The following is a 12,622-nucleotide window of genomic DNA, read 5'->3' as shown; positions in this document are numbered from 1 at the left end:
TAAGAGTTTAAAGTTCTTTGTTCTTGGCTTTACTTGTCTGCTCTTTCAATATTTCTCATTGACATTACGTTCTCTCCACACTATTGCAAAATTACTCACTGTGAAACATGGTCCTTACCATGAAAAGTCATTTCAGAATTACAAGCTGATTGAACATACTGTATCACACACTCTACGTGTTAAGACTGGCACTCCTGTTACTCTCTGAACCCGGGTTGGGTTTGGAGTTCCCTTCCTGTCCTGTGAGGGGCTCTGGACCTTGGTGGCTCAGCCTTTTCCTCACCAGCTTTCCCTGCACTACGCTTCCTGCGCTCCAGCTCTCCAGTCCGCCTGGCTGCACCCCTGTAAAAGGGAACAGGAAGAAGCTGAAAATTGTAATTGAAAGCTATGATAGTGTCAAACTATGTTTTTGTTTTTACCTTTGGATGTTTTTTTGTTGTATAAATCACATCTGCATTCCTTCCTGGTCAATATCTATGGGATTTTCATTTAAGTATCCATAAACAAAACATGTAATGTATTATACTTCGATTGTTAATCAGGATTACCAAAATATTGAGACAAACAGTCACTACCACCTGAATATTTCATTTCATTTCAACACCTGCTTAAGTTTCTTAGATTCATCACCCATCACAATAAGGCATCTTGAAAAAAGCCATCTAGTGTAAAATTCCATTTAAGTTGACTTACTAAATTGATTCCAAATTCAAAATTTCATTTTGTTTCACAGTCCAACAATTAGTATCTGTGATCATGAGAAGAATGAATATTAATGATAATTATGATATATGCATTTTTTTGTGTGTAAATGTCATGCATTTTGTGATCATATAAGATTAAAAAAGTCTAGGACTGTTTGATCTCATTTTAATGTTACATATACAATGGCAAAAGCATTTCATCATATGTCAGGGATGTGCGATTCTGATTCTAGAGGCTAGTGTATTACTAGATTTTCTTTTCTTTTCAACTCAGTTCATAATCTTGATCTTACATTAAATCAGGTCAAAAGTATCTTAATGTGACCAGTTTAACAACTTCTCTCAGGTGCTTTGAAGAGACCTAGAAAACTTGTAGACACACCTTCCCTTGAAGGACAGGAATCCAGCCCTCTTGTGTTCTTGTTTCTGTGTCTCAGGCCCTGTTGGAAATTTAAATAGTGATTGTCACACTATTGTGTGTGTGTTGGCTTTGTGTTTATGTTGCTGGGTGAGGGGGTGGAGGGCGTATGTAGGTGAGTGAGAGCCTTGTTAATGTGTATAGAATTAGAATTAGATACTAAATGCTGTAATGCTATAAAGCTATACAGTAGGTATGATTCTCTTTCTATGTGCTAGTCAGGCATTAAATTATTCTTTTTTTGTTTACTTTTGTCAAACTAGTTTTAACTGGAAGATTGTCAGTGCTTTTGTCCATGGATTATCTTTAATTATCACATTACTAGCAGCATTCGCAAATTATTTTACAAACTGGTTGAGGTGTGGCTTATCATATTTAAATAGTTGTACTAGGACCTGGAGCATTTTTATAAATAGCTTTGACTTAAAAAGCATAATAGAATTTTGGCTAGAAAGGAATACAGAACACAAAAAAATCAATCAGCAGTCCACAAACAGTAAAGGTTTGATCAAATGCCCCCAAGTCTGCTATTTCTGCCTTCAGAATGGAGCATTCTGGAATACTGAAGCTGTGAACACTGCTAGAAAATCAAGCTCCACCTTGAGTGAACATTCTGGAGATACTGGAGTACTGGAGTATTATTTTGAAACTAAGAAACTACCAAACACCACAGCCATGGAGGTATACACCCTGAATCGTCAGCGAGCCAGCACAGAGAGTCAGCACAATGATCCCAAGAGAGAGGAGCTGATCCCAGCTTGTCACAGGAAGAAGAATACAAAAAGCTGCCCAGAAAACTCCCCATGATATCACATCACCAAATACATCCTTCAATCGATGACTTAATAAAAAGAAGTAGATCTAGGAGGCTCCCTTGTTATAAATACTGCAATTTAAATATGCATTAAAGGCTCTTTGACAGCAACGGTATACTGTTTCCCTGCAGTTAAGGAGGCTCACACTATTCAAAGAGTAAACATGCTACTAGCAAAGGCAGGAGATGAACAAATGCTGTTTATGTCAAGACAAATAACGCTGGCATATACAAAATCGTCTATTTAACACAAACTTTGGATTTTTAAATTCCATATAAAACATTGGACACAAAGTAAAGCATATGACCGACTCTGTGGTTTTCTCAGAAATCTTGCTGCACCACAAAAAGGTGAATAATTACAACAATAATCCATCAACACAACATGTATGACTGCAAATATGTGGCTCAAGAAGGCTGCAGCTTTCTCAGCCACTGAAAAACCCTTCTTTGACAAGAGCTACTGTATCTGTGTAGACATAATCTGACTACATCTGTAGAAAATTTGCAAAGGGAATGAATAGGAAATACTGTCAAAAAGAGAACCCCAGAGGAATTCAAAATGTCATATTACCAAGTAAAGTCAAAGGACTTTCCTCCCTTAATTTGTCATTCAAAGCATTTACTTAAGGGAAAGGCTGTAACGAGACAGGCTTTTGAAGCAATCAAGACAGAGCAAGGAAAACAGCAGTGAGAGAAAAACTATTGAATAGTCATACAGTATGGTATGATCTGAAGTGTACTGTATATGCATACAAAGTAGTGTAGTGATTTGAGGGTCCTAATTTAGTGAACAATTAGAAATTGGAACAGGATGTTGAGAGAGCTTTAAGGCTATTTATGGTTTCACTAAGACAGAATAATAAGCATTCAGTGCACATGGATTCAAAATGTATAATAATTTATTAATAAATTAATACAAAACATGCATAGCAAACCAACAAGAGTAATAATATATATATGTGTGTGTGAATTAATCTGCTGTAATACAAATGGTTGAATGATTCAAGGAATTAATAACACCAGGGTTAAACTATTTTGACTGTAACATTTGTTACTGTCTACCTCACAAGGTAAGTCAGTCTCACATAATTACATTCATATTCTCATTATTTATTTACTGTCATGCACTAAACTTTATGAAACATGCTTGGAAAAATAGTTTAATTCCCAAGATTATAATGTGAATCGTACACTTTTACTCATCAAAGTATCATCTTCTGGCCCAGACTTTCTAGTAGAGTTTGATTTCCCGCTGAAGACAGAGGTTGGCTAGATTTGTCACAGATGTCCAAACTCCTTCCGCTCGGTGCAGAAGGTGGCTCATCATGGAAGTTAGCTTTGTTTGAACTTCACTTTGAACAGTCTGTGCACAGCATTGGATACAGGTCAAGCTCAAAGTGAGATCGTTGGAGAAAAAGAAATCTTGATCCATCTCGAGCCATAGCACTTTATATTGAGATTGTTGACAAATGATTTATTCTGTTCTAGTCTTAAACACAATTCTGTTAATGTATGGACTATCTCTTGTCCTGGCACCTGGCACCTTGAACTTAAGTTACAGTCCTGACTCGGAAAACAGTTGTTGCAGTCACCTGGGAGGTAATGTTGTCAATATGCTAAGGTAGAAAAGAAAGTTAAATATTCAGTACCTTTTAAATAGATGTTACGTCATCAGGTGTAGTGACTCCACTTATCTCCACCTTGCAGGTAATTGATTGGTTGATCATCTTTTTAGTGATTGACTGTAACCCCTGATCCCGGTTCTCAGCCAAGATGGTCTCCCTTGGTGGAGCTGATGCAGAGATAATCTGGTTGAAACAAAAATCAGATTAATTAAAAATAAAAAATCTAAAAAAGCAAATCCAAATAAAAGTAAAGCATTCAAAAAGATCAGGATCCAGTTGAAGAAAAGGAGAATGAACTTTAAACACATTAAAAGGGACATTTTTGACTGCAAAAAGCAACAAATGATGAAGTAAAGTGTCTCAGATAAAACAGGAAAATCTTAAATTGAAATGAACTGAATTAATGTTTCACTCAGACCTTCAATAAGGAAGGAAAAATGTAAACAAAGTCTTTAAAACCCTTAGTTCATATCTCAGTAAGCAAGACAGCTGCTCTGTGTGCTTTGATTGCTTTGATTGAGCTGTGAGACTGTATAGTATAGGCAAACCTCTTGGCTTTGATGATTTTCTCAAGAGTTTTACTTTGCAGTCATAGATCAGCTGGGACCTTTTCCTATTTGAAATGTGGCAGACAGCCATGGAAAGGGTATTGTTTAATAGAGATACAGTAGTATGTCTTAAATTTCACTGAAAAAATAGAATAACACCTAAAGCAAAAGACTTCTACAAGACAGTATGGACTTTAGATAGGGTGGACTGTAATTACCGTACACGCTCCCAGTAAAAACCCAGACTGTTTCCCCACAGTCAACTGTCTGTATTTCTCACTAGCACACCCTTATATATACAAACAACACAAATAACGACCATGTAAGCCCCAATGTGTGCCCCAAACATTTATTCATTCTAGGGGAGATTAGTGAAACTATTATATCCAAATAAGCTATTTTCAGGTCTTTGAAGCCCTTTTTTGTGGGATTTAGTGGCAGGCTCATGGTTATTACAGTCCTATCATGAGCCACCCTGCCACATATCCTCCCTCCCAGCTCAACCCAACAAGTTTCCATTTCAAGCCTGAGCTGTCTTGGTCTGTTGAGGAGTTGTTGAGGAGTACAAGCACCTGCTCTTCCCTACAGAGCCTGGCCAGTTCCTTAACAGGGTCTGGAAACAGCAGGGACAGAAGCCATTGACAACTGGGCAACAGAGGACATACACTGTACCTGTCTACTCCTTTAGGAAATGGTGAGCTCCATCCTTGTAATTTACAATGTAGAGTCAGGCACCGAAAACCTTGTGAAGCCCTCCCTCTCTATCTCTTGGGAGTTTTGGTCCATGGGTAGCCCATCACCCCCCTCCGCCCCTGGAGGCTCTGGTCAGGGTGTTTCTGATAAACAAGAAAGCTTCTCCCTCATCTCTGGGGCCTCTCAGGTCATAGGCCATCTGTTCTCACTTCCTTTTTCTAGCTTGGCTGTTTCCAAGACTTGGCTATTTTGTCTTTCCACACCTGCTCCTCTTGTTGCACACTTCTCTGAAAATCCTTCCTCACGCCTGCAGTTTCCACAGGAAGTCTTCTATACTGCTCTCACTCTGTAATCTGATTTTAACCCCCCTATATTGTTTTAACTCTATAATCTCACTCTAATCTGATTGTAGCCCTCCTATATTGTTCTCACTCTGTAATCTGATATAATACTCCTCTGCATTCTTGAATTTAGCCAACAGATTCAGTGTTTCTCTTGGGGACAGGCTGAGAACATCCAGTGGTTTCTGCTGTTATTCTGCTTGTACAGTATGTATGAAAGGCACCTGTACAGTCTCCCTTGTCTCCATCTGTCATGTACTCAGTTGCTCTTTCCACAGCACTCTTTGCTGTCTTAGCAGAATTTACAGCTCTTCACATTGTATTTTTGTAGTGTTTCAACCACCTCTAGTTCCACCAAAGGACTGTGGTTTTCATTTTTTGTTGCTTATTTCTCCTGCTTGAATATTCTCAGTTTTCCTTTTAATTCACAGTATCTTGCCTTCGGCAGGTCCTCTTTAATGAGGTTCCACTTCTAACCATCTTCTTTAAGCAAAGGTCTGTATAAGTGGAACTGCAGATTTTTTACCTGCCTGATCTTCACTTCCACCTGTGTGCTGGACACCCGGCAGCTTGTGGGAATAGCAGTCTCTTGCTTGGCCTTTTACAGTTTATCCTAGAAGCTGCAGTTCTATAACATCCTGACTGCACAGCAGTACATCAGGTGACAACCTTGGATTTCTTTGTGGTTCATTAACCAGAAGATCCTTACTTTTCCCTCATTTTGACCAAGTTGGCACACTTCTGATGCAGTTTTTTCACCTCTATATCTTTCTGGTTCTCCAATTGCTTGACATTTTAATGGAGGGCATCTTGAAGAGCAATGTTCTCGTGTTACAAGAAACTGAGCTATGTATTACTCCTGCCCTGTCCTTCTGCTACTTCTCCAGACTCTAAATCTTGGCATGCAGGCCTCACTAACTTGATCCCAGCAGCTGAAGCACCTTTGGTCATGTAAACTCAGCTGAGCTTTTGGACTATGATTCAGTTTTGGTATTTTCCTGTTGGCCACTTTCCCTTTCCTCTCTTTTTCTCTGTGAACTCTGGGAATGGATTTAATTGCTCTATCGTAACTATGGGGTGCTGTGCAGACTGCCTCTCACCTGTCTTGGACATCTGGTCCTTCTTCATTCTCTTCCTCTTCCCTGATTAGGGACCTATAGCACCACCACAAAATCTCCTGAAGATAGTGAGCTCTCCGGTGCCACGACTGAGCAGACAGCAATGAATGTCACAGTCTAATACTAGAGAAAGGGCTTCAGGAAGATGTTCAAAGAATACTATGTTTGCTTGGCCAAACTCTAGGATGAGTACAGTTTAATGGTGAAATGATGAGAGAGGTCAGAGTGAAGACTAGGACCTTGGCTTAGAACTACTGCAGGCAGAAAATGCAAGGGAAAGGAAAGAGGCTGATCTCCAGTTGGAAAGATTGGACAGTGGGGAATAACAAGACCTTCTCTGCCTACATCTTCAGCAATGTAAGAGGCACTCAGAAGAAGAGTAATACATTGCTTAAGGAAGAAGAGAGATGCTGGACAAAATACAGGCAGCAAAGTGGAAAAGAGCTTTTCTTGGATAAACAAGTGCAGTAGAAGCAAGAGACACTTTCCTGGGTACACAAAAAGTAGGGTCCTAGATTAGATTGGGACCAGGGCCTAATTGGCTTCTAAAGGAGCTTCTGGGACACCTAGTAGAGGACCTGGTGGAAATCACTCAACAAATCTTCAGACGAAGACAGTAGTTCTTGTTTCAGCTACAGTGTATCTGCATGTACAGTTCTTGTTTACATTAAAAATCATCTGACAGATGTTTGCCAGTCTTGAATGTTATCTAAAACTTATTCTCCTTTTAAAGATCATCTGTAAACCAGACAATTATACTAATTATACTGAAATCTAGATCAATTATCTAAAACAGATAAATAGATCCTCATACAGATCCCTATGGTACTCCACTAATTGCATCAACCCAGTTTGAGACTCTTTATCTGTACTGTATTCTATCAATTTGACAATTAGCAATCTAAATGCATACCCTTTTTAAGAATTCCCGCCACCTGTAATTTGTTAATGTATTTTTCTGTTGAAATTTCTCAAAAGCATTTTGAAAATCTAAAACTCCTTACTGTGTTTTCCATGTTTTTTTTATTATTGTTACTTATTCTGTGACAGAACTTAACCAGGTATTGTAATGTATTATTGTGTGGTTTATCTGTGAGAAAATCCAAATTATGACTTTTTCCAATTATTTCTGACAATATGACACAAGCATATTAAAACTGGAACAAAATTTATTAAGAACAAAAGTGTTCTCTTATATCATGACAATCAAAAGTGAAACTCTCATATTGTTCCTATTTCTGTATTGCTAATTGGGGGTCACCTCTTATTTTGTATTATGTTAAAATGAGAATCCATGCTCTAGTAGATATTAAACTTAATTCTAGGACCAGATACTGTTGTTAGCTTCACTATTACTTTGGAGAGTTAACAGCAATCCCCTTCCTTCTAGAATATTTAACCTTTAATCACTATTTACCATGCAGCTTGTCCATCCCCCATGATGCCCCTCAGTACTGTCTTAACAGTATTTTCTCAAACATCCATAGATTGTAGAGTCATGTCCCACAGGCCTGTAAACAAGCCCAAGCCTTTGCTAATAAGACTTGAACTCTAGAGCTCTCACTCTTTCTCCTTTTAGGCTGGAGCCTATGTTAGAAACCCTGTTCCTCTCTGCTGTTCTTATAAGCCTCTTAATTAGAGGAGTGTCTAATTTCACGTAGAGCCTGTCCTGTCAGCTCCTTTCCTTCGTCTAGAATTTCACTCCTTTTGAGTTCTAATTACTCAATTAGACCAGATACTGGGTGCTTCATTCCCATTAACAGGTGGATCTACCTCACAGTTTGCCACTTGTTTGAAAATCATGAATGTTTCCTTCTATGGGCTCTAGTTGCAATGTGTTTTTTGAATTATTACCTTTAACATAAAAGCTTAAACTTCATATTTTAAGATTCACAAATATGCTTGCATTATCTGGGAGTAGAGGGTTACGTTGGGCTTTTTGTCATGCCAACACATGTCACCAACAACACAAAGGTTAGTTACGAGATAAAAGTATCTAATTTTTATTTTTGTATTGTCACAAATATTCATGACCATATCACAATCATGTGAGTCTATTTTATTTCTAAACAATATAATTTCTGTTGTTTTTAGTGCAAAAATGAATTAGTATTTTCTTTTTCAGTCATATTGTACCACATCATATTGAAGAGTCATATCTGATAAAGTATACTGCAGATTTTTCATCAACAAAAATACAGCTACATTTTACAGTTATTTTTATGCATTCTCCTCCTGGGACAGAGTGCGTAGAAAGACTGTATCCTTGCTCAGCACAATCGCGATTCATATTTAGGTTAGACTGCATTTCCTTGCTTTCATGATATCAGTGTTCGTGTTTCCTGCTCTACAGCTGCAACTACAAATGCAACTTTACTCACAAAGGTTTTGCAACAGTGGTACTTGTTTCCACAACTTGAATACTGCCAAGTTATTTCTAATCATAGAATGGAAGATTCTTGGTTGTGAATTATTTGAAAAGAAAAACAAAAATTGCAATTTTAAAGAAAATCGTTTTTAATTAGCTGAAATAGAGAAATATGCAATTAACATTAAATTAGAATGTTTCATGTTTGCCACTTTATAGAATGTGCAAATATCAAATTATGCTTTTCTGTGATGCTTGTTACCATTATCAAAAGCCAGCAGAGTAGTTTGTTTTTTTTCGTAACTGTACGGTACATATGTGGTAGGGATGTCGAAAGATTGGACAACACATTGAATTGAATTTGTGTCGTTTACTGGTCATTTCTCTCCTGAACATGCTCTTGGTTCCTAATAAAAGTACAGTATTTTGTTTTGATCATAGAAAACAATGTGTCAATTTGCATTATGACTTTAAAAAGGAATATACAGTATGAGTGGACAAAAGTGTGCTCACACAAATTAGTTGCATAATCTCCTCATCACAAAATGTCTATAGAGGCATGTATTTACAGATGGTAATTCTGATATAAATTACATTACTCTTTGCAACATAATTTTTTCATTATTTTATGAAGCTGTGACACTTATGTCTAAAAATAACTTGCCTTTTCCATGTCTGATCAAGTAAACTTTGTGGCTTTTCTTGGCAAAGAAAAGAGGAAGCTTTGAGATAGTGTACAAAATACATCAAACCTGAAAACTACTTATTGTGTATGTTTAAATATCTAAGAGGAACTATTCAAAAGAAACAACCTTGTGTACTTCTGTATTATCTGTTCCCATGCATATTTAAGTAGGCGTTTCCTGTCAGTGTTTACTCAGCAGTGTTACAGTAAGTCTGCTTCAATTCCAAAACCAGGAAACAGTCATTGAAGGCTTTGAATGCCTGATGTTGTTTTTATCTGCATGACAGAAAATATCACTTGTATAACCAAAGGAAATAAGATGTGGTGTCATACTTTTGCCTTTAGAGTGACAGAAATTGGATGGGCTTGGAAGTCTCATACAATACTAGGATAGGAAGCATGACCTTTATGATTCATCATATTATGCCACAGCTCTTGAATAAAACTACATCACTAATATTTTTAACTGTTTCACTGCAGGGGCCTGGTGGCAGTAGCTTGAGGACGTCATCTTCAAATGTGTTAGACTGTCATTTGATGAAGTGTAAATGACCAAGAACATTGTGTGATTCTTCTAGCTTCTAGCGTATTGCACAGATTGTAGATTGGTGGAGACAGGTTGTAGTGACATTACAAATAGTTACTACTAGGTGGTTTACCATACCATTACATGCTAGGGGTTAGTACAAATCAAATAATGGTTCTGTTGTGTAAACAAAGGCACCACATAGAGGTGCTTACACATACTGAGCTGGTTTATTTTCCTACAGACCTACAAACACAAACAGTAGAAACTTCTCATGGGCCAGCAAGTAACACCCATTCTCCTTATACATATCGTCAATGCACCTGAACATTTCACCACAACTGCTCAAACAACACTCAAACATAACAGGTTCATTCTTAGATAATTCAATATATTCATTGTTGTACACTGAAAGAAAACAAGTGTAGTTCTCTTAGTTGTCAACATTTACTGAGCTAATGAAAAGCAACCGTATGAGCAGAGGAGGCATACAGTGGAAGTTGCTAGAGATGCTAGATTTGCTCTATGCTGCAGAAGCTTATGGGCATTGAAAGCAGGTAGAAGACAAGGGGCCAGAATAGCTGAAGACTCTAAGGAGGTGTTTTCAGTGACTTTGTTTATGAGAGTGAACAGTGTGGAGGAAGGCAGCAGGTGGGAACAACCAAGCAGTCTTCCCTAGGAGGGGAACAACATGTGACATATTCCATGAGAGAACACAAGAGGTTTCAACAGAATGTATAGTTGTGAAAGGGGAGAGCAGGAGACCTCAGCAGTAGTTCTCTATCCTTGATGTAGGAAGGGTGAGGTTAATTAGTGTCCACCTGGGTGAAGACCATAGACCAGGAAGTCAGCCAGAAGGACCCCTACTCTGTGGAAGAAGAGTGGTAGATCCTGGGCCTCTGGTAACAAGTGACACTGCAGGGATTGAGATAGTCCTTGGCATAGGTGAGTGAACTGTTGTTGTGTGTGTTGGTGCAAAAAGGGAAAACATAGAGAGTGTCTGCGGGGTGTGAGTGATTAGTTGTATGTTGGCGAAAGAAGAAAGAAACTGTAGTGAAAACGAGAGTGGATACTTATGAACAGACTGGTCCACAATGAGCTCACATAGTGGGTGGGTCTGTCTGTTTTGGTTACCTTATTCAATCAGTTCCACCAGAGCATTTCAATCCACCTTAATCTTCTTTTCTTCATGGCATTGCTTTCTATTCTGTCATTTTTCTATCTCAGTGATTAGCTTTATGTTTCATTCTATGTGAGTTTCTGAATCTGCCCACCTTCCAAGTATTCTTTGTTTATGCTCTTTAACATTTTTCATTTCTCACCATTTTGGAATGTAACACCTCTTAAATTACTGCCAGCACACAACTGATTGCATGGCTGGTTTTACGAGTAAATTCCAGTAAGGTTCTGTGCAATGGATTAGAAAATCTAGACTAGACTAGATTGTCCATTCCTAAAGAGCACAACATGTTTTGCAGATCAATATGTCATTTATTATGTACAACAAAATGAAAAATGTATTAATTCTTGCATGTGGAAAAAAAAAATTTTGTTTTAGAGAACCGACAATTAAGTTTTTAAGTTTGTTTTAAAAGATTCTTTCTTTCTTGTCCAGCTAATGATGAAATGATTGTTCTAATCATTCAAATATTAAATATTTGCTATTTGCCAATTAAATGTTGAATTTTGTTATTCAGTTAGCTTGTTTTCATTGTTGCTGCCTGGTGTCTTGTTTAATATATGTAATGTGTAAATAAGAACACAACAATGGTTCCACACAAGAAGGAGGAGGCTGTTTAGCCCCTCAAGCCCATCTGGGCAGTTAAAAACTAAATTGATCCAAGGATCTCATTCTTAAGGAAGGGTATTTGCTTCAATAACATGGCTGAGTAGCTCATTCCATACTCACACCACCCTTTCCAAAAAGATGTCTCTCCTGCACCTTATGGTATGTAATTTACTGTGATTTCCTCTGGGTTGACTTATTCATTTACTTTTATCTTAAATATTTAAAACTGAAAGTAATCTTGTATAAAACTGTTTTTTTTGTATTGGTTTTGACTCACTTAATTTATACTGAGCTATGTAAAAAGTCCTTTTTGTTTCTGTTTAAAACATGGGTGTGTACCATGAGAGCATCTTTCTGTGTTGAACAGACATTGGAGGCTAATTGGGGGAGTTTGCCTTTCACCTGGGTTCTCAGGGGATACAGCTGACATGATGAAGCAAGAACTGCAATGCCAACTAATTGGCACGTAATCCAGCAGTCTGACTCAAGGTAACCATAGAGATGTGAACATCAGCTTGAGAGTAAAATAAACTGCATGTTTGTATTATGACATCTAACCGCCAGGTCTGCTGATTTTGCAAGTATTCTTTTGTTTTTACATTTTTCAAAGTTTACAAATCTGCCTGCATTCCCCAAGTCTCACTTTACTGGGTGTCTGTCAGGGATCTTTCAGCCAGACTTAAAATAAAACAATAAATCCCCAATTTCAAATAAACCCTGGGGTTACATGTATTTTGAATGATCATAATTTACATTTATCTTCAGATGTTTCATTACATCTATTCTGGATTCACAAGTAAATCAGTTTATCAGTTTATTTGAGAATTTACTTTATTTGAGAATAAACTGATTTATTCTTAACGGTTGATCTTTTTGATGCTTTGATCTAATGTGTGAACATTGAATTAAATCAATGTGATCTGGAAAACTGTGTTTTGCTAAATGTACTGTTATATATGATTACTAAATACAAATAAAAAAACTGTGCAA

Source organism: Lepisosteus oculatus, chromosome 20 (genome assembly GCF_040954835.1).
Source record: "Lepisosteus oculatus isolate fLepOcu1 chromosome 20, fLepOcu1.hap2, whole genome shotgun sequence".
Lineage (NCBI taxonomy): Eukaryota > Metazoa > Chordata > Actinopteri > Semionotiformes > Lepisosteidae > Lepisosteus > Lepisosteus oculatus.
This window is presented reverse-complemented; position numbering follows the sequence as displayed.